At 48.8% G+C, this 23,131-nt stretch overlaps 1 protein-coding gene and 12 non-coding genes across 14 annotated transcripts in view; all 13 read right to left on the bottom strand.

The window, feature by feature from the left end:
- The window catches only part of LOC144143603 (argininosuccinate synthase-like), a 200,824-nt gene that overhangs the window by 131,536 nt on the left and 46,157 nt on the right, over positions 1-23,131 (bottom strand). The window lies entirely within an intron of this gene.
- Trnag-ucc (transfer RNA glycine (anticodon UCC)) lies at positions 3,364-3,435 on the bottom strand. Its single transcript has one exon. It is a non-coding gene; the product is annotated as a tRNA-Gly (tRNA).
- Trnar-ucu (transfer RNA arginine (anticodon UCU)) lies at positions 4,806-4,877 on the bottom strand. The gene has a single exon. It is a non-coding gene; the product is annotated as a tRNA-Arg (tRNA).
- Positions 5,760-5,831, bottom strand: Trnag-ucc (transfer RNA glycine (anticodon UCC)). The gene has a single exon. It is a non-coding gene; the product is annotated as a tRNA-Gly (tRNA).
- Positions 6,239-6,310, bottom strand: Trnag-ucc (transfer RNA glycine (anticodon UCC)). The gene has a single exon. It is a non-coding gene; the product is annotated as a tRNA-Gly (tRNA).
- Positions 9,585-9,656, bottom strand: Trnag-ucc (transfer RNA glycine (anticodon UCC)). The gene has a single exon. It is a non-coding gene; the product is annotated as a tRNA-Gly (tRNA).
- On the bottom strand, positions 11,020-11,091 carry Trnar-ucu (transfer RNA arginine (anticodon UCU)). The gene has a single exon. It is a non-coding gene; the product is annotated as a tRNA-Arg (tRNA).
- Positions 12,450-12,521, bottom strand: Trnag-ucc (transfer RNA glycine (anticodon UCC)). The gene has a single exon. It is a non-coding gene; the product is annotated as a tRNA-Gly (tRNA).
- Trnar-ucu (transfer RNA arginine (anticodon UCU)) lies at positions 13,885-13,956 on the bottom strand. Its single transcript has one exon. It is a non-coding gene; the product is annotated as a tRNA-Arg (tRNA).
- Trnar-ucu (transfer RNA arginine (anticodon UCU)) lies at positions 18,157-18,228 on the bottom strand. The gene has a single exon. It is a non-coding gene; the product is annotated as a tRNA-Arg (tRNA).
- On the bottom strand, positions 18,634-18,705 carry Trnag-ucc (transfer RNA glycine (anticodon UCC)). Its single transcript has one exon. It is a non-coding gene; the product is annotated as a tRNA-Gly (tRNA).
- Positions 20,106-20,177, bottom strand: Trnag-ucc (transfer RNA glycine (anticodon UCC)). The gene has a single exon. It is a non-coding gene; the product is annotated as a tRNA-Gly (tRNA).
- Positions 21,541-21,612, bottom strand: Trnar-ucu (transfer RNA arginine (anticodon UCU)). Its single transcript has one exon. It is a non-coding gene; the product is annotated as a tRNA-Arg (tRNA).

Below are 23,131 nucleotides of genomic sequence, written 5' to 3' on the forward strand. Positions count from 1 at the left end.
ACGTGAGAAAGAAAGAAAGAAAAACACGCGCCCAGAGTGGGGACCGAACCCACGCCTTTCGATTAGATCTCGAATGCCTTACCAATTCGGCTATCTGGGCGACTGTGTTCTCCTTCGCTTTCTGGGGTATTTATATTTACCACAACTGTATCTGACGCTCGAGGGCGGTAGCCAGCGCCACTCAGACTACACGGGGAGAAGGGGACCTTCTTTTCATCCCCCGGGGCGTGACTCAAACGTCTACAGCCTGTCATGAGCGGGTCAACTGGCGAGGAACCCTCTTATGCTACCTTGGCATCAAGGCTGCCAGAACCGAGGCCCTCGCTAAGCTTTTGCACGATAATAAGGTTTGGAAATGAGGGGCTCGTTAGGAAATACAGAAAGAAATACCGGCAGTCTACAATGCCAAAGAAGGCATAGGGGAATGGTTAGATTATTTTTTACCCTTAGTGACGTTACTTTTTTTTTAATTATACGTGAGAAAGAAAGAAAGAAAGAAAAACACGCGCCCAGAGTGGGGACCGAACCCACGCCTTTCGATTAGATCTCGAATGCCTTACCAATTCGGCTATCTGGGCGACTGTGTTCTCCTTTGCTTTCTGGGGTACTTATATTTACCACAACTGTATCTGACGCTCGAGGGCGGTAGCCAGCGCCACTCAGACTACACGGGGAGAAGGGGACCTTCTTTTCAACCCCCGGGGCGTGACTCAAACGTCTACAGCCTGTCATGAGCGGGTCAACTGGCGGGGAACCCTCTTATGCTACCTTGGCATCAAGGCTGCCAGAACCGAGGCCCTCGCTAAGCTTTTGCACGATAATAAGGTTTGGAAATGAGGGGCTCGTTAGGAAATACAGAAAGAAATGCCGGCAGTATACAATGCCAAAGAAGGCATAGGGGAATGGTTAGACAATTTTTTACCCTTAGTGACGTTACTTTTTTTTATAATACGTGAGAAAGAAAGAAAGAAAGAAAAACACGCGCCCAGAGTGGGGACCGAACCCACGCCTTTCGATTAGATCTCGAATGCCTTACCAATTCGGCTATCTGGGCGACTGTGTTCTTCGCTTTCTGGGGTATTTATATTTACCACAACTGTATCTGACGCTCGAGGGCGGTAGCCAGCGCCACTCAGACTACACGGGGAGAAGGGGACCTTCTTTTCAACCCCCGGGGCGTGACTCAAACGTCTACAGCCTGTCATGAGCGGGTCAACTGGCGGGGAACCCTCTTATGCTACCTTGGCATCAAGGCTGCCAGAACCGAGGCCCTCGCTAAGCTTTTGCACGATAATAAGGTTTGGAAATGAGGGGCTCGTTAGGAAATACAGAAAGAAATGCCGGCAGTCTACAATGCCAAAGAAGGCATAGGGGAATGGTTAGACAATTTTTTACCCTTAGTGACGTTACGTTTTTTTTATTAATACGTGAGAAAGAAAGAAAGAAAGAAAAACACGCGCCCAGAGTGGGGACCGAACCCACGCCTTTCGATTAGATCTCGAATGCCTTACCAATTCGGCTATCTGGGCGACTGTGTTCTCCTTCGCTTTCTGGGGTATTTATATTTACCACAACTGTATCTGACGCTCGAGGGCGGTAGCCAGCGCCACTCAGACTACACGGGGAGAAGGGGACCTTCTTTTCAACCCCCGGGGCGTGACTCAAACGTCTACAGCCTGTCATGAGCGGGTCAACTGGCGGGGAACCCTCTTATGCTACCTTGGCATCAAGGCTGCCAGAACCGAGGCCCTCGCTAAGCTTTTGCACGATAATAAGGTTTGGAAATGAGGGGCTCGTTAGGAAATACAGAAAGAAATGCCGGCAGTCTACAATGCCAAAGAAGGCATAGGGGAATGGTTAGACAATTTTTTACCCTTAGTGACGTTACTTTTTTTTTATTAATACGTGAGAAAGAAAGAAAGAAAGAAAAACACGCGCCCAGAGTGGGGACCGAACCCACGCCTTTCGATTAGATCTCGAATGCCTTACCAATTCGGCTATCTGGGCTACTGTGTTCTCCTTCGCTTTCTGGGGTATTTATATTTACCACAACTGTATCTGACGCTCGAGGGCGGTAGCCAGCGCCACTGAAACTACACGGGTAGAAGGGGACCTTCTTTTCAACCCACGGGGCGTGACTCAAACGTCTACAGCCTGTCATGAGCGGGTCAACTGGCGGGGAACCCTCTTATGCTACCTTGGCATCAAGGCTGCCAGAACCGAGGCCCTCGCTAAGCTTTTGCACGATAATAAGATTTGGAAATGAAGGGCTCGTTAGGAAATACAGAAAGAAATGCCGGCAGTCTACAATGCCAAAGAAGGCATAGGGGAATGGTTAGACAATTTTTTACCCTTAGTGACGTTACTTTTTTTTATTAATACGTGAGAAAGAAAGAAAGAAAGAAAAACACGAGCCCAGAGTGGGGACCGAACCCACGCCTTTCGATTAGATCTCGAATGCCTTACCAATTCGGCTATCTGGGCGACTGTGTTCTTCGCTTTCTGGGGTATTTATATTTACCACAACTGTATCTGACGCTCGAGGGCGGTAGCCAGCGCCACTCAGACTACACGGGGAGAAGGGGACCTTCTTTTCAACCCCCGGGGCGTGACTCAAACGTCTACAGCCTCTCATGAGCGGGTCAACTGGCGGGGAACCCTCTTATGCTACCTTGGCATCAAGGCTGCCAGAACCGAGGCCCTCGCTAAGCTTTTGCACGATAATAAGGTTTGGAAATGAGGGGCTCGTTAGGAAATACAGAAAGAAATTCCGGCAGTCTACAATGCCAAAGAAGGCATAGGGGAATGGTTAGACAATTTTTTACCCTTAGTGACGTTACTTTTTTTTATTAATACGTGAGAAAGAAAGAAAGAAAGAAAAACACGCGCCCAGTGTGGGGACCGAACCCACGCCTTTCGATTAGATCTCGAATGCCTTACCAATTCGGCTATCTGGGCGACTGTGTTCTCCTTCGCTTTCTGGGGTATTTATATTTACCACAACTGTATCTGACGCTCGAGGGCGGTAGCCAGCGCCACTCAGACTACACGGGGAGAAGGGTACCTTCTTTTCAACCCCCGGGGCGTGACTGAAACGTCTACAGCCTGTCATGAGCGGGTCAACTGGCGGGGAACCCTCTTATGCTACCTTGGCATCAAGGCTGCCAGAACCCAGGCCCTCGCTAAGCTTTTGCACGATAATAAGGTTTGGAAATGAGGGGCTCGTTAGGAAATACAGAAAGAAATGCCGGCAGTCTACAATGCCAAAGAAGGCATAGGGGAATGGTTAGACAATTTTTTACCCTTAGTGACGTTACTTTTTTTTATTAATACGTGAGAAAGAAAGAAAGAAAGAAAAACACGCGCCCAGAGTGGGGACCGAACCCACGCCTTTCGATTGGATCTCGAATGCCTTACCAATTCGGCTATCTGGGCGACTGTGTTCTCCTTCGCTTTCTGGGGTATTTATATTTACCACAACTGTATCTGACGCTCGAGGGCGGTAGCCAGCGCCACTCAGACTACACGGGGAGAAGGGGACCTTCTTTTCAACCCCCGGGGCGTGACTCAAACGTCTACACCCTGTCATGAGCGGGTCAACTGGCGGGGAACCCTCTTATGCTACCTTGGCATCAAGGCTGCCAGAACCCAGGCCCTCGCTAAGCTTTTGCACGATAATAAGGTTTGGAAATGAGGGGCTCGTTAGGAAATACAGAAAGAAATGCCGGCAGTCTACAATGCCAAAGAAGGCATAGGGGAATGGTTAGACAATTTTTTACCCTTAGTGACGTTACTTTTTTTTTATAATACATGAGAAAGAAAGAAAGAAAGAAAGAAAGAAAAACACGCGCCCAGAGTGGGGACCGAACCCACGCCTTTCGATTAGATCTCGAATGCCTTACCAATTCGGCTATCTGGGCGACTGTGTTCTCCTTCGCTTTCTGGGGTATTTATATTTACCATAACTGTATCTGACGCTCGAGGGCGGTAGCCAGCGCCACTCAGACTACACGGGGAGAAGGGGACCTTCTTTTCAACCCCCGGGGCGTGACTCAAACGTCTACAGCCTGTCATGAGCGGGTCAACTGGCGGGGAACCCTCTTATGCTACCTTGGCATCAAGGCTGCCAGAACCGAGGCCCTCGCTAAGCTTTTGCACGATAATAAGGTTTGGAAATGAGGGGCTCGTTAGGAAATACAGAAAGAAATGCCGGCAGTATACAATGCCAAAGAAGGCATAGGGGAATGGTTAGCCAATTTTTTACCCTTAGTGACGTTACTTTTTTTTATTAATACGTGAGAAAGAAAAAGGATGAAATAAAAACACGCGCCCAGAGTGGGGACCGAACCCACGCCTTTCGATTAGATCTCGAATGCCTTACCAATTCGGCTATCTGGGCGACTGTGTTCTCCTTCGCTTTCTGGGGTATTTATATTTACCACAACTGTATCTGACGCTCGAGGGCGGTAGCCAGCGCCACTCAAACTACACGGGTAGAAGGGGACCTTCTTTTCAACCCCCGGGGCGTGACTCAAACGTCTACAGCCTGTCATGAGCGGGTCAACTGGCGGGGAACCCTCTTATGCTACCTTGGCATCAAGGCTGCCAGAACCGAGGCCCTCGCTAAGCTTTTGCACGATAATAAGGTTTGGAAATGAAGGGCACGTTAGGAAATACAGAAAGAAATGCCGGCAGTCTACAATGCCAAAGAAGGCATAGGGGAATGGTTAGACAATTTTTTACCCTTAGTGACGTTACTTTTTTTTTATTAATACGTGAGAAATAAAGAAAGAAAGAAAAACACGCGCCCAGAGTGGGGACCGAACCCACGCCTTTCGATTAGATCTCGAACGCCTTACCAATTCGGCTATCTGGGCGACTGTGTTCTCCTTTGCTTTCTGGGGTATTTATATTTAACACAACTGTATCTGACGCTCGAGGGTGGTAGCCAGCGCCACTCAGACTACACGGGGAGAAGGGGACCTTCTTTTCAACCCCCGGGGCGAGACTCAAACGTCTACAGCCTGTCATGGGCGGGTCAACTGGCGGGGAACCCTCTTATGCTACCTTGGCATCAAGGCTGCCAGAACCGAGGCCCTCGCTAAGCTTTTGCACGATAATAAGGTTTGGAAATGAGGGGCTCGTTAGGAAATACAGAAAGAAATGCCGGCAGTCTACAATGCCAAAGAAGGCATAGGGGAATGGTTAGACAATTTTTTACCCTTAGTGACGTATCTTTTATTTTATTAATACTTGAGAAAGAAAGAAAGAAAGAAAAACACCTGCCAGAGTGGGGACCGAACCCACGCCTTTCGATTAGATCTCGAATGCCTTACCAATTCGGCTATCTGGGCGACTGTGTTCTCCTTCGCTTTCTGGGGTATTTATATTTACCACAACTGTATCTGACGCTCGAGGGCGGTAGCCAGCGCCACTCAGACTACACGGGGAGAAGGGGACCTTCTTTTCCACCCCCGGGGCGTGACTCAAACGTCTACAGCCTGTCATGAGCGGGTTAACTGGCGGGGAACCCTCTTATGCTACCTTGGCATCAAGGCTGCCAGAACCGAGGCCCTCGCTAAGCTTTTGCACGATAATAAGTTTTGGAAATGAGGGGCTCGTTAGGAAATACAGAAAGAAATGCCGGCAGTCTACAATGCCAAAGAAGGCATAGGGGAATGGTTAGACAATTTTTTACCCTTAGTGACGTTACTTTTTTTTATTAATACGTGAGAAAGAAAGAAAGAAAGAAAAACACGCGCCCAGAGTGGGGACCGAACCCACGCCTTTCGATTGGATCTCGAATGCCTTACCAATTCGGCTATCTGGGCGACTGTGTTCTCCTTCGCTTTCTGGGGTATTTATATTTACCACAACTGTATCTGACGCTCGAGGGCGGTAGCCAGCGCCACTCAGACTACACGGGGAGAAGGGGACCTTCTTTTCAACCCCCGGGGCGTGACTCAAACGTCTACAGCCTGTCATGAGCGGGTCAACTGGCGGGGAACCCTCTTATGCTACCTTGGCATCAAGGCTTCCAGAACCGAGGCCCTCGCTAAGCTTTTGCACGATAATAAGGTTTGGAAATGAGGGGCTCGTTAGGAAATACAGAAAGAAATGCCGGCAGTCTACAATGCCAAAGAAGGCATAGGGGAATGGTTAGACAATTTTTTACCCTTAGTGACGTTACTTTTTTGTTTATTAATACGTGAGAAAGAAAGAAAGAAAGAAAAACACGCGCCCAGAGTGGGGACCGAACCCACGCCTTTCGATTGGATCTCGAATGCCTTACCAATTCGGCTATCTGGGCGACTGTGTTCTCCTTCGCTTTCTGGGGTATTTATATTTACCACAACTGTATCTGACGCTCGAGGGTGGTAGCCAGCGCCACTCAGACTACACTGGGAGAAGGGGACCTTCTTTTCAACCCCCGGGGCGTGACTCAAACGTCTACAGCCTGTCATGAGCGGGTCAACTGGCGGGGAACCCTCTTATGCTACCTTGGCATCAAGGCTGCCAGAACCGAGGCCCTCGCTAAGCTTTTGCACGATAATAAGGTTTGGAAATGAGGGGCTCGTTAGGAAATACAGAAAGAAATGCCGGCAGTCTACAATGCCAAAGAAGGCATAGGGGAATGGTTAGACAATTTTTTACCCTTAGTGACGTTACTTTTTTTTTATTAATACGTGAGAAAGAAAGAAAGAAAGAAAAACACGCGCCCAGAGTGGGGACCGAACCCACGCCTTTCGATTAGATCTCGAATGCCTTACCAATTCGGCTATCTGGGCGACTGTGTTCTCCTTCGCTTTCTGGGGTATTTATATTTACCACAACTGTATCTGACGCTCGAGGGTGGTAGCCAGCGCCACTCAGACTACACTGGGAGAAGGGGACCTTCTTTTCAACCCCCGGGGCGTGACTCAAACGTCTACAGCCTGTCATGAGCGGGTCAACTGGCGGGGAACCCTCTTATGCTATTTTGGCATCAAGGCTGCCAGAACCGAGGCCCTCGCTAAGCTTTGGCACGATAATAAGGTTTGGAAATGAGGGGCTCGTTAGGAAATACAGAAAGAAATGCCGGCAGTCTACAATGCCAAAGAAGGCATAGGGGAATGGTTAGACAATTTTTTACCCTTAGTGACGTTACTTTTTTTTTATTAATACGTGAGAAAGAAAGAAAGAAAGAAAAACACGCGCCCAGAGTGGGGACCGAACCCACGCCTTTCGATTAGATCTCGAATGCCTTACCAATTCGGCTATCTGGGCGACTGTGTTCTCCTTCGCTTTCTGGGGAATTTATATTTACCACAACTGTATCTGACGCTCGAGGGCGGTAGCCAGCGCCACTCAGACTACACGGGGAGAAGGGGACCTTCTTTTCAACCCCCGGGGCGTGACTCAAACGTCTACAGCCTGTCATGAGCGGGTCAACTGGCGGGTAACCCTCTTATACTACCTTGGCATCAAGGCTGCCAGAACCGAGGCCCTCGCTAAGCTTTTGCACGATAATAAGGTTTGGAAATGAGGGGCTCGTTAGTAAATACAGAAAGAAATGCCGGCAGTCTACAATGCCAAAGAAGGCATAGGGGAATGGTTAGACAATTTTTTACCCTTAGTGACGTTACTTTTTTTTTTATTAATACGTGAGAAAGAAAGAAAGAAAGAAAAACACGCGCCCAGAGTGGGGACCGAACCCACGCCTTTCGATTAGATCTCGAATGCCTTACCAATTCGGCTATCTGGGCGACTGTGTTCTCCTTCGCTTTCTGGGATATTTATATTTACCACAACTGTATCTGACGCTCGAGGGCGGTAGCCAGCGCCACTCAGACTACACGGGGAGAAGGGGACCTTCTTTTCAACCCCCGGGGCGTGACTCAAACGTCTACAGCCTGTCATGAGCGGGTCAACTGGCGGGGAACCCTCTTATGCTACCTTGGCATCAAGGCTGCCAGAACCGAGGCTCTCGCTAAGCTTTTGCACGATAATAAGGTTTGGAAATGAGGGGCTCGTTAGGAAATACAGAAAGAAATGCCGGCAGTCTACAATGCCAAAGAAGGCATAGGGGAATGGTTAGCCAATTTTTTACCCTTAGTGACGTTACTTTTTTTTATTAATACGTGAGAAAGAAAAAGGATGAAATAAAAACACGCGCCCAGAGTGGGGACCGAACCCACGCCTTTCGATTAGATCTCGAATGCCTTACCAATTCGGCTATCTGGGCGACTGTGTTCTCCTTCGCTTTCTGGGGTATTTATATTTACCACAACTGTATCTGACGCTCGAGGGCGGTAGCCAGCGCCACTCAAACTACACGGGTAGAAGGGGACCTTCTTTTCAACCCCCGGGGCGTGACTCAAACGTCTACAGCCTGTCATGAGCGGGTCAACTGGCGGGGAACCCTCTTATGCTACCTTGGCATCAAGGCTGCCAGAACCGAGGCCCCCTTGCTAAGCTTTTGCACGATAATAAGGTTTGGAAATGAAGGGCTCGTTAGGAAATACAGAAAGAAATGCCGGCAGTCTACAATGCCAAAGAAGGCATAGGGGAATGGTTAGACAATTTTTTACCCTTAGTGACGTTACTTTTTTTTATTAATACGTGAGAAATAAAGAAAGAAAGAAAAACACGCGCCCAGAGTGGGGACCGAACCCACGTCTTTCGATTAGATCTCGAACGCCTTACCAATTCGGCTATCTGGGCGACTGTGTTCTCCTTTGCTTTCTGGGGTATTTATATTTACCACAACTGTATCTGACGCTCGAGGGTGGTAGCCAGCGCCACTCAGACTACACGGGGAGAAGGGGACCTTCTTTTCAACCCCCGGGGCGAGACTCAAACGTCTACAGCCTGTCATGGGCGGGTCAACTGGCGGGGAACCCTCTTATGCTACCTTGGCATCAAAGCTGCCAGAACCGAGGCCCTCGCTAAGCTTTTGCACGATAATAAGGTTTGGAAATGAAGGGCTCGTTAGGAAATACAGAAAGAAATGCCGGCAGTCTACAATGCCAAAGAAGGCATAGGGGAATGGTTAGACAATTTTTTACCCTTAGTGACGTTACTTTTTTTATTAATACGTGAGAAAGAAAGAAAGAAAGAAAAACACGCGCCCAGAGTGGGGACCGAACCCACGCCTTTCGATTAGATCTCGAATGCCTTACCAATTCGGCTATCTGGGCGACTGTGTTCTCCTTCGCTTTCTGGGGAATTTATATTTACCACAACTGTATCTGACGCTCGAGGGCGGTAGCCAGCGCCACTCAGACTACACGGGGAGAAGGGGACCTTCTTTTCATCCCCCGGGGCGTGACTCAAACGTCTACAGCCTGTCATGAGCGGGTCAACTGGCGGGTAACCCTCTTATGCTACCTTGGCATCAAGGTGCCAGAACCGAGGCCCTCGCTAAGCTTTTGCACGATAATAAGTTTTGGAAATGAGGGGCTCGTTAGGATATACAGAAAGAAATGCCGGCAATCTACAATGCCAAAGAAGGCATAGGGGAATGGTTAGACAATTTTTTACCCTTAGTGACGTTACTTTTTTTTTATTAATACGTGAGAAAGAAAGAAAGAAAGAAAAACACGCGCCCAGAGTGGGGACCGAACCCACGCCTTTCGATTGGATCTCGAATGCCTTACCAATTCGGCTATCTGGGCGACTGTGTTCTCCTTCGCTTTCTGGGGTATTTATATTTACCACAACTGTATCTGACGCTCGAGGGTGGTAGCCAGCGCCACTCAGACTACACGGGGAGAAGGGGACCTTCTTTTCAACCCCCGGGGCGTGACTCAAACGTCTACAGCCTGTCATGAGCGGGTCAACTGGCGGGGAACCCTCTTATACTACCTTGGCATCAAGGCTGCCAGAACCGAGGCCCTCGCTAAGCTTTTGCACGATAATACGGTTTGGAAATGAGGGGCTCGTTAGTAAATACAGAAAGAAATGCCGGCAGTCTACAATGCCAAAGAAGGCATAGGGGAATGGTTAGACAATTTTTTACCCTTAGTGACGTTACTTTTTTTTTTATTAATACGTGAGAAAGAAAGAAAGAAAGAAAAACACGCGCCCAGAGTGGGGACCGAACCCACGCCTTTCGATTAGATCTCGAATGCCTTACCAATTCGGCTATCTGGGCGACTGTGTTCTCCTTCGCTTTCTGGGGTATTTATATTTACCACAACTGTATCTGACGCTCGAGGGCGGTAGCCAGCGCCACTCAGACTACACGGGGAGAAGGGGACCTTCTTTTCAACCCCCGGGGCGTGACTCAAACGTCTACAGCCTGTCATGAGCGGGTCAACTGGCGGGGAACCCTCTTATGCTACCTTGGCATCAAGGCTGCCAGAACCGAGGCTCTCGCTAAGCTTTTGCACGATAATAAGGTTTGGAAATGAGGGGCTCGTTAGGAAATACAGAAAGAAATGCCGGCAGTCTACAATGCCAAAGAAGGCATAGGGGAATGGTTAGCCAATTTTTTACCCTTAGTGACGTTACTTTTTTTTATTAATTCGTGAGAAAGAAAAAGGATGAAATAAAAACACGCGCCCAGAGTGGGGACCGAACCCACGCCTTTCGATTAGATCTCGAATGCCTTACCAATTCGGCTATCTGGGCGACTGTGTACTCCTTCGCTTTCTGGGGTATTTATATTTACCACAACTGTATCTGACGCTCGAGGGCGGTAGCCAGCGCCACTCAAACTTCACGGGTAGAAGGGGACCTTCTTTTCAACCCCCGGGGCGTGACTCAAACGTCTACAGCCTGTCATGAGCGGGTCAACTGGCGGGGAACCCTCTTATGCTACCTTGGCATCAAGGCTGCCAGAACCGAGGCCCTCGCTAAGCTTTTGCACGATAATAAGGTTTGGAAATGAAGGGCTCGTCAGGAAATACAGAAAGAAATGCCGGCAGTCTACAATGCCAAAGAAGGCATAGGGGAATGGTTAGACAATTTTTTACCCTTAGTGACGTTACTTTTTTTTATTAATACGTGAGAAAGAAAGAAAGAAAGAGAAACACGCGCCCAGAGTGGGGACCGAACCCACGCCTTTCGATTAGATCTCGAACGCCTTACCAATTCGGCTATCTGGGCGACTGTGTTCTCCTTTGCTTTCTGGGGTATTTATATTTACCACAACTGTATCTGACGCTCGAGGGCGGTAGCCAGCGCCACTCAGACTACACGGGGAGAAGGGGACCTTCTTTTCAACCCCCGGGGCGTGACTCAAACGTCTACAGCCTGTCATGAGCGGGTCAACTGGCGGGGAACCCTCTTATGCTACCTTGGCATCAAGGCTGCCAGAACCGAGGCCCTCGCTAAGCTTTTGCACGATAATAAGGTTTGGAAATGAAGGGCTCGTTAGGAAATACAGAAAGAAATGCCGGCAGTCTACAATGCCAAAGAAGGCATAGGGGAATGGTTAGACAATTTTTTACCCTTAGTGACGTTACTTTTTTTTATTAATACGTGAGAAATAAAGAAAGAAAGAAAAACACGCGCCCAGAGTGGGGACCGAACCCACGTCTTTCGATTAGATCTCGAACGCCTTACCAATTCGGCTATCTGGGCGACTGTGTTCTCCTTTGCTTTCTGGGGTATTTATATTTACCACAACTGTATCTGACGCTCGAGGGTGGTAGCCAGCGCCACTCAGACTACACGGGGAGAAGGGGACCTTCTTTTCAACCCCCGGGGCGAGACTCAAACGTCTACAGCCTGTCATGGGCGGGTCAACTGGCGGGGAACCCTCTTATGCTACCTTGGCATCAAAGCTGCCAGAACCGAGGCCCTCGCTAAGCTTTTGCACGATAATAAGGTTTGGAAATGAAGGGCTCGTTAGGAAATACAGAAAGAAATGCCGGCAGTCTACAATGCCAAAGAAGGCATAGGGGAATGGTTAGACAATTTTTTACCCTTAGTGACGTTACTTTTTTTATTAATACGTGAGAAAGAAAGAAAGAAAGAAAAACACGCGCCCAGAGTGGGGACCGAACCCACGCCTTTCGATTAGATCTCGAATGCCTTACCAATTCGGCTATCTGGGCGACTGTGTTCTCCTTCGCTTTCTGGGGAATTTATATTTACCACAACTGTATCTGACGCTCGAGGGCGGTAGCCAGCGCCACTCAGACTACACGGGGAGAAGGGGACCTTCTTTTCATCCCCCGGGGCGTGACTCAAACGTCTACAGCCTGTCATGAGCGGGTCAACTGGCGGGTAACCCTCTTATGCTACCTTGGCATCAAGGTGCCAGAACCGAGGCCCTCGCTAAGCTTTTGCACGATAATAAGTTTTGGAAATGAGGGGCTCGTTAGGATATACAGAAAGAAATGCCGGCAATCTACAATGCCAAAGAAGGCATAGGGGAATGGTTAGACAATTTTTTACCCTTAGTGACGTTACTTTTTTTTTATTAATACGTGAGAAAGAAAGAAAGAAAGAAAAACACGCGCCCAGAGTGGGGACCGAACCCACGCCTTTCGATTGGATCTCGAATGCCTTACCAATTCGGCTATCTGGGCGACTGTGTTCTCCTTCGCTTTCTGGGGTATTTATATTTACCACAACTGTATCTGACGCTCGAGGGTGGTAGCCAGCGCCACTCAGACTACACGGGGAGAAGGGGACCTTCTTTTCAACCCCCGGGGCGTGACTCAAACGTCTACAGCCTGTCATGAGCGGGTCAACTGGCGGGGAACCCTCTTATACTACCTTGGCATCAAGGCTGCCAGAACCGAGGCCCTCGCTAAGCTTTTGCACGATAATACGGTTTGGAAATGAGGGGCTCGTTAGTAAATACAGAAAGAAATGCCGGCAGTCTACAATGCCAAAGAAGGCATAGGGGAATGGTTAGACAATTTTTTACCCTTAGTGACGTTACTTTTTTTTTTATTAATACGTGAGAAAGAAAGAAAGAAAGAAAAACACGCGCCCAGAGTGGGGACCGAACCCACGCCTTTCGATTAGATCTCGAATGCCTTACCAATTCGGCTATCTGGGCGACTGTGTTCTCCTTCGCTTTCTGGGGTATTTATATTTACCACAACTGTATCTGACGCTCGAGGGCGGTAGCCAGCGCCACTCAGACTACACGGGGAGAAGGGGACCTTCTTTTCAACCCCCGGGGCGTGACTCAAACGTCTACAGCCTGTCATGAGCGGGTCAACTGGCGGGGAACCCTCTTATGCTACCTTGGCATCAAGGCTGCCAGAACCGAGGCTCTCGCTAAGCTTTTGCACGATAATAAGGTTTGGAAATGAGGGGCTCGTTAGGAAATACAGAAAGAAATGCCGGCAGTCTACAATGCCAAAGAAGGCATAGGGGAATGGTTAGCCAATTTTTTACCCTTAGTGACGTTACTTTTTTTTATTAATTCGTGAGAAAGAAAAAGGATGAAATAAAAACACGCGCCCAGAGTGGGGACCGAACCCACGCCTTTCGATTAGATCTCGAATGCCTTACCAATTCGGCTATCTGGGCGACTGTGTACTCCTTCGCTTTCTGGGGTATTTATATTTACCACAACTGTATCTGACGCTCGAGGGCGGTAGCCAGCGCCACTCAAACTTCACGGGTAGAAGGGGACCTTCTTTTCAACCCCCGGGGCGTGACTCAAACGTCTACAGCCTGTCATGAGCGGGTCAACTGGCGGGGAACCCTCTTATGCTACCTTGGCATCAAGGCTGCCAGAACCGAGGCCCTCGCTAAGCTTTTGCACGATAATAAGGTTTGGAAATGAAGGGCTCGTCAGGAAATACAGAAAGAAATGCCGGCAGTCTACAATGCCAAAGAAGGCATAGGGGAATGGTTAGACAATTTTTTACCCTTAGTGACGTTACTTTTTTTTATTAATACGTGAGAAAGAAAGAAAGAAAGAGAAACACGCGCCCAGAGTGGGGACCGAACCCACGCCTTTCGATTAGATCTCGAACGCCTTACCAATTCGGCTATCTGGGCGACTGTGTTCTCCTTTGCTTTCTGGGGTATTTATATTTACCACAACTGTATCTGACGCTCGAGGGCGGTAGCCAGCGCCACTCAGACTACACGGGGAGAAGGGGACCTTCTTTTCAACCCCCGGGGCGTGACTCAAACGTCTACAGCCTGTCATGAGCGGGTCAACTGGCGGGGAACCCTCTTATGCTACCTTGGCATCAAGGCTGCCAGAACCGAGGCCCTCGCTAAGCTTTTGCACGATAATAAGGTTTGGAAATGAGGGGCTCGTTAGGAAATACAGAAAGAAATGCCGGCAGTCTACAATGCCAAAGAAGGCATAGGGGAATGGTTAGACAATTTTTTACCCTTAGTGACGTTACTTTTTTATTATTAATACGTGAGAAAGAAAGAAAAACACGCGCCCAGAGTGGGGACCGAACCCACGCCTTTCGATTAGATCTCGAATGCCTTACCAATTCGGCTATCTGAGCGACTGTGTTCTCCTTCGCTTTCTGGGGTATTTATATTTACCACAACTGTATCTGACGCTCAAGGGCGGTAGCCAGCGCCACTCAGACTACACGGGGAGAAGGGGACCTTCTTTTCAACCCCCGGGGCGTGACTCAAACGTCTACAGCCTGTCATGAGCGGGTCAACTGGCGGGGAACCCTCTTATGCTACCTTGGCATCAAGGCTGCCAGAACCCAGGCCCTCGCTTAGCTTTTGCACGATAATAAGGTTTGGAAATGAGGGGCTCGTTAGGAAATGCAGAAAGAAATGCCGGCAGTCTACAATGCCAAAGAAGGCATAGGGGAATGGTTAGACAATTTTTTACCCTTAGTGACGTTACTTTTTTTTATTAATACGTGAGAAAGAAAGAAAGAAAAACACGCGCCCAGAGTGGGGACCGAACCCACGCCTTTCGATTAGATCTCGAATGCCTTACCAATTCGGCTATCTGGGCGACTGTGTTCTCCTTTGCTTTCTGGGGTATTTATATTTAACACAACTGTATCTGACGCTCGAGGGCGGTAGCCAGCGCCACTCAGACTACACGGGGAGAAGGGGACCTTCTTTTCAACCCCCGGGGCGTGACTCAAACGTCTACAGCCTGTCATGAGCGGGTCAACTGGCGGGGAACCCTCTTATGCTACCTTGGCATCAAGGCTACCAGAACCGAGGCCCTCGCTAAGCTTTTGCACGATAATAAGGTTTGGAAATGAGGCGCTCGTTAGGAAATACAGAAAGAAATGCCGGCAGTATACAATGCCAAAGAAGGCATAGGGGAATGGTTAGACAATTTTTTACCCTTAGTGACGTTACTTTTTTTTATTAATACGTGAGAAAGAAAGAAAGAAAGAAAAACACGCGCCCAGAGTGGGGACCGAACCCACGCCTTTCGATTAGATTTCGAATGCCTTACCAATTCGGCTATCTGGGCGACTGTGTTCTTCGCTTTCTGGGGTATTTATATTTACCACAACTGTATCTGACGCTCGAGGGCGGTAGCCAGCGCCACTCAGACTACACGGGGAGAAGGGAACCTTCTTTTCAACCCCCGGGGCGTGACTCAAACGTCTACAGCCTGTCATGAGTGGGTCAACTGGCGGGGAACCCTCTTATGCTACCTTGGCATCAAGGCTGCCAGAACCGAGGCCCTCGCTAAGCTTTTGCACGATAATAAGGTTTGGAAATGAAGGGCTCGTTAGGAAATACAGAAAGAAATGCCGGCAGTCTACAATGCCAAAGTAGGCATAGGGGAATGGTTAGACAATTTTTTACCCTTAGTGACGTTACTTTTTTTTATTAATACGTGAGAAAGAAAGAAAGAAAGAAAAACACGAGCCCAGAGTGGGGACCGAACCCACGCCTTTCGATTAGATCTCGAACGCCTTACCAATTCGGCTATCTGGGCGACTGTGTTCTCCTTTGCTTTCTGGGGTATTTATATTTACCACAACTGTATCTCACGCTCGAGGGCGGTAGCCAGCGCCACTCAGACTACACGGGGAGAAGGGGACCTTCTTTTCAACCCCCGGGGCGTGACTCAAACGTCTACAGCCTGTCATGAGCGGGTCAACTGGCGGGGAACTCTCTTATGCTACCTTGGCATCAAGGCTGCCAGAACCGAGGCCCTCGCTAAGCTTTTGCACGATAATAAGGTTTGGAAATGAGGGGCTCGTTAGGAAATACAGAAAGAAATGCCGCCAGTCTACAATGCCAAAGAAGGCATAGGGGAATGGTTAGACAATTTTTTACCCTTAGTGACGTTACTTTTTTTTTATTAATACGTGAGAAAGAAAGAAAGAAAAACACGCGCCCAGAGTGGGGACCGAACCCACGCCTTTCGATTAGATCTCGAATGCCTTACCAATTCGGCTATCTGGGCGACTGTGTTCTCATTCGCTTTCTGGGGTATTTATATTTACCACAACTGTATCTGACGCTCGAGGGCGGTAGCCAGCGCCACTCAGACTACACGGGGAGAAGGGGACCTTCTTTTCATCCCCCGGGGCGTGACTCAAACGTCTACAGCCTGTCATGAGCGGGTCAACTGGCGAGGAACCCTCTTATGCTACCTTGGCATCAAGGCTGCCAGAACCGAGGCCCTCGCTAAGCTTTTGCACGATAATAAGGTTTGGAAATGAGGGGCTCGTTAGGAAATACAGAAAGAAATACCGGCAGTCTACAATGCCAAAGAAGGCATAGGGGAATGGTTAGATTATTTTTTACCCTTAGTGACGTTACTTTTTTTTTAATTATACGTGAGAAAGAAAGAAAGAAAGAAAAACACGCGCCCAGAGTGGGGACCGAACCCACGCCTTTCGATTAGATCTCGAATGCCTTACCAATTCGGCTATCTGGGCGACTGTGTTCTCCTTTGCTTTCTGGGGTACTTATATTTACCACAACTGTATCTGACGCTCGAGGGCGGTAGCCAGCGCCACTCAGACTACACGGGGAGAAGGGGACCTTCTTTTCAACCCCCGGGGCGTGACTCAAACGTCTACAGCCTGTCATGAGCGGGTCAACTGGCGGGGAACCCTCTTATGCTACCTTGGCATCAAGGCTGCCAGAACCGAGGCCCTCGCTAAGCTTTTGCACGATAATAAGGTTTGGAAATGAGGGGCTCGTTAGGAAATACAGAAAGAAATGCCGGCAGTATACAATGCCAAAGAAGGCATAGGGGAATGGTTAGACAATTTTTTACCCTTAGTGACGTTACTTTTTTTTTATAATACGTGAGAAAGAAAGAAAGAAAGAAAAACACGCGCCCAGAGTGGGGACCGAACCCACGCCTTTCGATTAGATCTCGAATGCCTTACCAATTCGGCTATCTGGGCGACTGTGTTCTTCGCTTTCTGGGGTATTTATATTTACCACAACTGTATCTGACGCTCGAGGGCGGTAGCCAGCGCCACTCAGACTACACGGGGAGAAGGGGACCTTCTTTTCATCCCCCGGGGCGTGACTCAAACGTCTACAGCCTGTCATGAGCGGGTCAACTGGCGGGGAACCCTCTTATGCTACCTTGGCATCAAGGCTGCCAGAACCGAGGCCCTCGCTAAGCTTTTGCACGATAATAAGGTTTGGAAATGAGGGGCTCGTTAGGAAATACAGAAAGAAATGCCGGCAGTATACAATGCCAAAGAAGACATAGGGGAATGGTTGAACAATTTGTTACCCTTAGTGACGTTACTTTTTTTTATTAATACGTGAGAAAGAAAGAAAGAAAGAAAAACACGCGCCCAGAGTGGGGACCGAACCCACGCCTTTCGATTAGATCTCGAATGCCTTACCAATTCGGCTATCTGGGCGACTGTGTTCTTCACTTTCTGGGGTATTTATATTTACCACAACTGTATCTGACGCTCGAGGGTGGTAGCCAGCGCCACTCAGACTACACGGGGAGAAGGGGACCTTCTTTTCAACCCCCGGGGCGTGACTCAAACGTCTACAGCCTGTCATGAGCGGGTCAACTGGCGGGGAACCCTCTTATGCTACCTTGGCATCAAGGCTGCCAGAACCGAGGCCCTCGCTAAGCTTTTGCACGATAATAAGGTTTGGAAATGAGGGGCTCGTTAGGAAATACAGAAAGAAATGCCGGCAGTCTACAATGCCAAAGAAGGCATAGGGGAATGGTTAGACAATTTTTTACCCTTAGTGACGTTACTTTTTTTTTATTAATACGTGAGAAAGAAAGAAAGAAAGAAAAACACGTGCCCAGAGTGGGGACCGAACCCACGCCTTTCGATTAGATCTCGAATGCCTTACCAATTCGGCTATCTGGGCGACTGTGTTCTCCTTCGCTTTCTGGGGTATTTATATTTACCACAACTGTATCTGACGCTCGAGGGCGGTAGCCAGCGCCACTCAGACTACACGGGGAGAAGGGGACCTTCTTTTCAACCCCCGGGGCGTGACTCAAACGTCTACAGCCTGTCATGAGCGGGTCAACTGGCGGGGAACCCTCTTATGCTACCTTGGCATCAAGGCTGCCAGAACCCAGGCCCTCGCTAAGCTTTTGCACGATAATAAGGTTTGGAAATGAGGGGCTCGTTAGGAAATACAGAAAGAAATGCCGGCAGTCTACAATGCCAAAGAAGGCATAGGGGAATGGTTAGACAATTTTTTACCCTTAGTGACGTTACTTTTTTTTATTAATACGTGAGAAAGAAAGAAAGAAAGAAAAACACGCGCCCAGAGTGGGGACCGAACCCACGCCTTTCGATTGGATCTCGAATGCCTTACCAATTCGGCTATCTGGGCGACTGTGTTCTCCTTCGCTTTCTGGGGTATTTATATTTACCACAACTGTATCTGACGCTCGAGGGCGGTAGCCAGCGCCACTCAGACTACACGGGGAGAAGGGGACCTTCTTTTCAACCCCCGGGGCGTGACTCAAACGTCTACACCCTGTCATGAGCGGGTCAACTGGCGGGGAACCTTCTTATGCTACCTTGGCATCAAGGCTGCCAGAACCCAGGCCCTCGCTAAGCTTTTGCACGATAATAAGGTTTGGAAATGAGGGGCTCGTTAGGAAATACAGAAAGAAATGCCGGCAGTCTACAATGCCAAAGAAGGCATAGGGAAATGGTTAGACAATTTTTTACCCTTAGTGACGTTACTTTTTTTTTATAATACATGAGAAAGAAAGAAAGAAAGAAAGAAAGAAAGAAAGAAAAACACGCGCCCAGAGTGGGGACCGAACCCACGCCTTTCGATTAGATCTCGAATGCCTTACCAATTCGGCTATCTGGGCGACTGTGTTCTCCTTCGCTTTCTGGGGTATTTATATTTACCATAACTGTATCTGACGCTCGAGGGCGGTAGCCAGCGCCACTCAGACTACACGGGGAGAAGGGGACCTTCTTTTCAACCCCCGGGGCGTGACTCAAACGTCTACAGCCTGTCATGAGCGGGTCAACTGGCGGGGAACCCTCTTATGCTACCTTGGCTTCAAGGCTGCCAGAACCGAGGCCCTCGCTAAGCTTTTGCACGATAATAAGGTTTGGAAATAAGGGGCTCGTTAGGAAATACAGAAAGAAATGCCGGCAGTCTACAATGCCAAAGAAGGCATAGGGGAATGGTTAGACAATTTTTTACCCTTAGTGATGTTACTTTTTTTTTATTAATACGTGAGAAAGAAAGAAAGAAAGAAAGAAAGAAAGAAAGAAAGAAAGAAAAACACGCGCCCAGAGTGGGGACCGAACCCACGCCTTTCGATTAGATCTCGAATGCCTTACCAATTCGGCTATCTGGGCGACTGTGTTCTCCTTTGCTTTCTGGGGTATTTATATTTACCACAACTGTATCTGACGCTCGAGGGCGGTAGCCAGCGCCACTCAGACTACACGGGGAGAAGGGGACCTTCTTTTCATCCCCCGGGGCGTGACTCAAACGTCTACAGCCTGTCATGAGCGGGTCAACTGGCGGGTAACCCTCTTATGCTACCTTGGCATCAAGGTGCCAGAACCGAGGCCCTCGCTAAGCTTTTGCACGATAATAAGTTTTGGAAATGAGGGGCTCGTTAGGATATACAGAAAGAAATGCCGGCAATCTACAATGCCAAAGAAGGCATAGGGGAATGGTTAGACAATTTTTTACCCTTAGTGACGTTACTTTTTTTTTATTAATACGTGAGAAAGAAAGAAAGAAAGAAAAACACGCGCCCAGAGTGGGGACCGAACCCACGCCTTTCGATTGGATCTCGAATGCCTTACCAATTCGGCTATCTGGGCGACTGTGTTCTCCTTCGCTTTCTGGGGTATTTATATTTACCACAACTGTATCTGACGCTCGAGGGCGGTAGCCAGCGCCACTCAGACTACACGGGGAGAAGGGGACCTTCTTTTCAACCCCCGGGGCGTGACTCAAACGTCTACAGCCTGTCATGAGCGGGTCAACTGGCGGGGAACCCTCTTATACTACCTTGGCATCAAGGCTGCCAGAACCGAGGCCCTCGCTAAGCTTTTGCACGATAATACGGTTTGGAAATGAGGGGCTCGTTAGTAAATACAGAAAGAAATGCCGGCAGTCTACAATGCCAAAGAAGGCATAGGGGAATGGTTAGACAATTTTTTACCCTTAGTGACGTTACTTTTTTTTTTATTAATACGTGAGAAAGAAAGAAAGAAAGAAAAACACGCGCCCAGAGTGGGGACCGAACCCACGCCTTTCGATTAGATCTCGAATGCCTTACCAATTCGGCTATCTGGGCGACTGTGTTCTCCTTCGCTTTCTGGGGTATTTATATTTACCACAACTGTATCTGACGCTCGAGGGCGGTAGCCAGCGCCACTCAGACTACACGGGGAGAAGGGGACCTTCTTTTCAACCCCCGGGGCGTGACTCAAACGTCTACAGCCTGTCATGAGCGGGTCAACTGGCGGGGAACCCTCTTATGCTACCTTGGCATCAAGGCTGCCAGAACCGAGGCTCTCGCTAAGCTTTTGCACGATAATAAGGTTTGGAAATGAGGGGCTCGTTAGGAAATACAGAAAGAAATGCCGGCAGTCTACAATGCCAAAGAAGGCATAGGGGAATGGTTAGCCAATTTTTTACCCTTAGTGACGTTACTTTTTTTTATTAATTCGTGAGAAAGAAAAAGGATGAAATAAAAACACGCGCCCAGAGTGGGGACCGAACCCACGCCTTTCGATTAGATCTCGAATGCCTTACCAATTCGGCTATCTGGGCGACTGTGTACTCCTTCGCTTTCTGGGGTATTTATATTTACCACAACTGTATCTGACGCTCGAGGGCGGTAGCCAGCGCCACTCAAACTTCACGGGTAGAAGGGGACCTTCTTTTCAACCCCCGGGGCGTGACTCAAACGTCTACAGCCTGTCATGAGCGGGTCAACTGGCGGGGAACCCTCTTATGCTACCTTGGCATCAAGGCTGCCAGAACCGAGGCCCTCGCTAAGCTTTTGCACGATAATAAGGTTTGGAAATGAAGGGCTCGTCAGGAAATACAGAAAGAAATGCCGGCAGTCTACAATGCCAAAGAAGGCATAGGGGAATGGTTAGACAATTTTTTACCCTTAGTGACGTTACTTTTTTTTATTAATACGTGAGAAAGAAAGAAAGAAAGAGAAACACGCGCCCAGAGTGGGGACCGAACCCACGCCTTTCGATTAGATCTCGAACGCCTTACCAATTCGGCTATCTGGGCGACTGTGTTCTCCTTTGCTTTCTGGGGTATTTATATTTACCACAACTGTATCTGACGCTCGAGGGCGGTAGCCAGCGCCACTCAGACTACACGGGGAGAAGGGGACCTTCTTTTCAACCCCCGGGGCGTGACTCAAACGTCTACAGCCTGTCATGAGCGGGTCAACTGGCGGGGAACCCTCTTATGCTACCTTGGCATCAAGGCTGCCAGAACCGAGGCCCTCGCTAAGCTTTTGCACGATAATAAGGTTTGGAAATGAGGGGCTCGTTAGGAAATACAGAAAGAAATGCCGGCAGTCTACAATGCCAAAGAAGGCATAGGGGAATGGTTAGACAATTTTTTACCCTTAGTGACGTTACTTTTTTATTATTAATACGTGAGAAAGAAAGAAAAACACGCGCCCAGAGTGGGGACCGAACCCACGCCTTTCGATTAGATCTCGAATGCCTTACCAATTCGGCTATCTGAGCGACTGTGTTCTCCTTCGCTTTCTGGGGTATTTATATTTACCACAACTGTATCTGACGCTCAAGGGCGGTAGCCAGCGCCACTCAGACTACACGGGGAGAAGGGGACCTTCTTTTCAACCCCCGGGGCGTGACTCAAACGTCTACAGCCTGTCATGAGCGGGTCAACTGGCGGGGAACCCTCTTATGCTACCTTGGCATCAAGGCTGCCAGAACCCAGGCCCTCGCTTAGCTTTTGCACGATAATAAGGTTTGGAAATGAGGGGCTCGTTAGGAAATGCAGAAAGAAATGCCGGCAGTCTACAATGCCAAAGAAGGCATAGGGGAATGGTTAGACAATTTTTTACCCTTAGTGACGTTACTTTTTTTTATTAATACGTGAGAAAGAAAGAAAGAAAAACACGCGCCCAGAGTGGGGACCGAACCCACGCCTTTCGATTAGATCTCGAATGCCTTACCAATTCGGCTATCTGGGCGACTGTGTTCTCCTTTGCTTTCTGGGGTATTTATATTTAACACAACTGTATCTGACGCTCGAGGGCGGTAGCCAGCGCCACTCAGACTACACGGGGAGAAGGGGACCTTCTTTTCAACCCCCGGGGCGTGACTCAAACGTCTACAGCCTGTCATGAGCGGGTCAACTGGCGGGGAACCCTCTTATGCTACCTTGGCATCAAGGCTGCCAGAACCGAGGCCCTCGCTAAGCTTTTGCACGATAATAAGGTTTGGAAATGAGGCGCTCGTTAGGAAATACAGAAAGAAATGCCGGCAGTATACAATGCCAAAGAAGGCATAGGGGAATGGTTAGACAATTTTTTACCCTTAGTGACGTTACTTTTTTTTATTAATACGTGAGAAAGAAAGAAAGAAAGAAAAACACGCGCCCAGAGTGGGGACCGAACCCACGCCTTTCGATTAGATTTCGAATGCCTTACCAATTCGGCTATCTGGGCGACTGTGTTCTTCGCTTTCTGGGGTATTTATATTTACCACAACTGTATCTGACGCTCGAGGGCGGTAGCCAGCGCCACTCAGACTACACGGGGAGAAGG

This window comes from Haemaphysalis longicornis, unplaced genomic scaffold (genome assembly GCF_048455015.1).
Source record: "Haemaphysalis longicornis isolate Haplotype H1 unplaced genomic scaffold, Haemaphysalis longicornis Haplotype H1 scaffold_1, whole genome shotgun sequence".
In the NCBI taxonomy this organism is placed as follows: Eukaryota; Metazoa; Arthropoda; class Arachnida; order Ixodida; family Ixodidae; genus Haemaphysalis; species Haemaphysalis longicornis.